The 3,939-nt window shown below is 36.7% G+C and overlaps 1 non-coding gene across 1 annotated transcript; it reads right to left on the reverse strand.

Moving 5' to 3' along the window:
- Positions 1-242: 242 nt before the first annotated feature.
- LOC131175204 (small nucleolar RNA R71) lies at positions 243-350 on the reverse strand. The gene has a single exon (XR_009145367.1). It is a non-coding gene; the product is annotated as a small nucleolar RNA R71 (small nucleolar RNA).
- Positions 351-3,939: the final 3,589 nt, after the last annotated feature.

Genomic DNA, 3,939 nt, shown 5'->3' on the forward strand with positions numbered 1-3,939 from the left:
CTCAATTTGGAGGCTCACCTATAGAAGATCCGCACTATCACCTATAGTGCTTTCTTATTTTGTGCAACACTTTTAAGATAAATGGGGTCTCTAATCAAGCTATTAGACTCAGGGCATTCTCATTCTCACTCCAAGATAAGGCAAAAAAGTGATTGCTTTCTGTACTAGCTGAAACATTCACCACCTAGGAGGATCTCTCACAAGCCTTCATAACAACGTACTTTTTGTCTACAAAGACTGCAAAACTGAGATTAGAATTGAATACTTTCAGACAAAAGAAAGGAGAATCACTCTATAACGCATGGGAAAAGATACAAAGACCTACAAAGGGAATGTCCACACCATGGCATAAAAGACTGACTCCTTGTTCAAAATTTCTATAATGGACTACTACCATCCATAAGGAGTACAATTGATTTAGCAGCAGGAGGAGACCTCATGGAGAAAACAGTAGCTAAAGCTCTGGAATTGCTAGAGAGGGTTGCCTATCATAACTTTGAGTAGTCAAATAAAAGGGGAGATATAAGAAAAATAGCAAGGATCCCAGAATTGGATGCCCTCAGTATGATTAATGCCCAGCTTGACCAGCTCACAAAAAGACTTGACAGGATGCAGGCCAATGTAGTGGGGTCAAGCAACTAACACTACGATAACTATGGGGGAGGTCACACAACTTTAGAATGCAGCCATTATAATGAACCTTCTATAGAGCAGCTGAACTATGTAAATAATGGAGAGAACTTTAACTATAGACAGGTCAATAATCCATATTCAAATACTTATAACCCTAGATGGAGAAACAACCCCAATTTCTTATGGTCTAATTTGTAGAATTAGCAAAATCACCTAATAAACAAATAACAGGAATACAGGCCACCATCACCTGGTTTTCAGAATAAAGGTCAGAACTTAGTGCAGCCACCACTACCACCTCAACATTAACAGCCAGAATCCAAGTTGACCATGGAATTCATTATAGAGAGCTTCTTGACAGCACAATAATAGCAGAATGAGATGATCAAACAATTAGCTTCTAGAGTGGACCAGTTGGCTACCCATAATAAGATGCTTGAAAATTAGATTGCCTAGCAAGCTGGTTCCACAAACAAACATATTAGGAAATTGCCAAGTCAACTAGAGATGAACCCTAAGAAACATTATAAGGCAGTTGCATTGAGGAGTGGCAGAATGTTACAAGAGCAAAAAACCAGAAGAAAAGCGAAAGCAGAAAGGAGAAACTTTTGAAAATTCTAATAGCCAAACAGAAGAGGAAGAGAAGCAAGTTAAGGAAGATAAGAAATAAAAGGAAAGAAAGAAAAAGAAATTACCAGAACCTCACTAGCCCCTTCTACCTTTTCCTCAAAGGTTTCAGAAAGCTAAATTAGACAAGTAGTTTAGAAAATTTTTGAAAGTTTTTCAAAAACTCTACATAAACATTCCTTTTACAGCAGCACTATCTCAAATGCCATCCTATGCAAATTTTTTAAAGAAAATTCTTTCCAAGAAGAGAAGGTTGGAAGATTATGAAACAATTGCTTTGAAAGAGGAATGTAGCACCTTCCTACAAAACAAGTTGCCTCCAAAGCTAAAAAATCCTAGAAGCTTCTCCATACCTTATCTCATTGGTAACATGAACATAGACAAGGCTCTTTGTGATTTTGGTGCTAGTTTGAGCCTAATGCCCCTGTTCATATGCCAAAAGTTGAATGTTGGAGAACTCAGACTAACTAGTATCTCACTATAATTGGTAGACAAATCTGTCAAATATCTAGTTGGCATCTTAGAGAACATCCCCATCAAGGTAGGAAAATTCTTTATTCTTATAGATTTTATAGTCTTAGAAATGGAAGAAGATATTAAAATTCCCATAATATTGGGAAGGCCTTTCTTGGCAACCGCTGAAGCTATTATAAATGTAAAAAATGAGAGGTTAACTCTTGAAGTAGGAGATAAAGAAGTGGAATTCAACCTATTTAGAGCAATGAAGCATAAATTTGAATTTGATGAATGTTTAAGGGTTGATATCATGATGTAACATCCTGAATTTTTAAATAAAAATTATTTTCTAACTTCTGGTGTTGTGAGCTTTACGTAGGTATTTTTATTTTGAGGAAATTCCACTGGCGATCGAAATTGCATTTTCGGGTCAGATACATGGGCTATCAGACCCGCTTCGGAAATGGGTTAACACTTACAGTGCTTTCCATCATTTTTAGACACCCCAAATGCACTCCAGGTGTCAGAATTAGCATAGGTAAATCTGAACTCCAAATGTCCCATTTTACCTAAGGTTGAGTTTAGAATAAAATTTTATAAAATTTTTGTGGGTAGCCAGAAAATTGTAATTCCTTTTGTAATAGTTTAATAGCATCATTAAGGACTGCAAGGCATATTTATAGAATTTTTGAAGATAGTTTGGATGATTTTTTAAAAATGTTAGTTTTAAGCCTTATAGTTGAATTGTGTAGTTACTTGAGAATTATCTGGTTTAGTGGGCCTAGGAGGGACCATATGATGTTGTTTTGATGTAGGCCTGAGGCATTTACTTTTAGAAGTGCTGTTTAAGTTGCTTTGTAGGTTGGGTAAGTCCTAGGTACAGGAGAAATTCTGCTAGATTTTCGTCATAAATTAGGGCATCTTTTGCCTCTTTAAAGCTTTGTTTGAAATTACTATTGATGAATTTGTAATATAATCATTTAGGTGAGCCAGGTCAGCCTTCCTCCTTTATCCAGCCGCTGCAGTGACTTCTGGTTAATTAGTGAGTAGATATTGATTTTATTTACAATTTCAATATTATTGTTATTATAGGTCACAGCATGCCCATGTATCACTTATAGATATATATATTAGCTACTATAAGCACGCTTTGTGTTGCATCTTTACTTGATGGTTTGATGTGAGGGTCGCCTTAGGGTAACTCAGAGCTGTGTGTGTATATCGGCATGCTCGTGGTGTATTGGTGGTGGATATGGATAGGACAGGCAAATAAGCTTGAGCTAGTCTCACTTAGGGCTCGGTCCTTTTGTGATAAGTTGAGATGAGTACGGTTTTGAGTTGATCTCACTGACCCATGCATTTGGATTATAAGAGAAAGTCTGGCTCAAGTTGATCTCACTGGCAAGCCTTGGATTAAGAGAGCTGTATAGGAGATTAGCTTCCATATTATATTTATATTGATGTGACACATGGCTGTGTGAGTGCTCCAAATTATTCTTTGTGTAAGTATTATTGAAATTGCTGATCTATGCTGTATTTCATCCTTAGAGATGTATTAGTATTGGATAATTATAGAAATTGTATATGAAATCATTATCTTACTCTATGAGTCGAACGCTCACTCCTGTTCACCCTATTTTTCCAGGTTACAAGAGGACCTTTCTTTGTTATTAACCTGCTTTCTTTGTTATTAACCTGCTTTCTTCCTCGCAGGTCCATTAGTTGCTATTTCCGTATTCCATATTGTTTATTTTGAAATCTAGATCTCCACATATATTAGAAATATTTTATTTGGTATGGGACTATAAAAGAATATCTAGTTTGGAATTGTAAACTTATTAATCTATGTATGTGTAAATGGGTGGATGAATGTTCACCTTGAATGAGGGAGTTGACCTCCCATTTGATTTATATTGCTATGTTGGGAATGGTGAGGCTGAGCTGAGCTTCCTGAATGTATGTATTTTGTAATTACAGGTCAGATGAGCTAAAAACTCCCTATTGGATGGTCCAGGTTATGGCCGAACTCTATTTAGTTGGTTTCTTAAAATGGGCTTGTCTATGGGCTTCAAGGTTTAGCTAATGAACAGTTAGGATTACTACGGGCTTTGAGGGCCTTATGCTGACCCAAGTCCTAGTGCTGGTCTGGCCCTTGGGATTGAGTCGTGACAATAGACAAGCTAGTAGAGAAGGAATTCCAAAAAAGATATCCTTAAGATCCTC

This window comes from Hevea brasiliensis, chromosome 16 (genome assembly GCF_030052815.1).
Source record: "Hevea brasiliensis isolate MT/VB/25A 57/8 chromosome 16, ASM3005281v1, whole genome shotgun sequence".
NCBI classification, from domain to species: domain Eukaryota; kingdom Viridiplantae; phylum Streptophyta; class Magnoliopsida; order Malpighiales; family Euphorbiaceae; genus Hevea; species Hevea brasiliensis.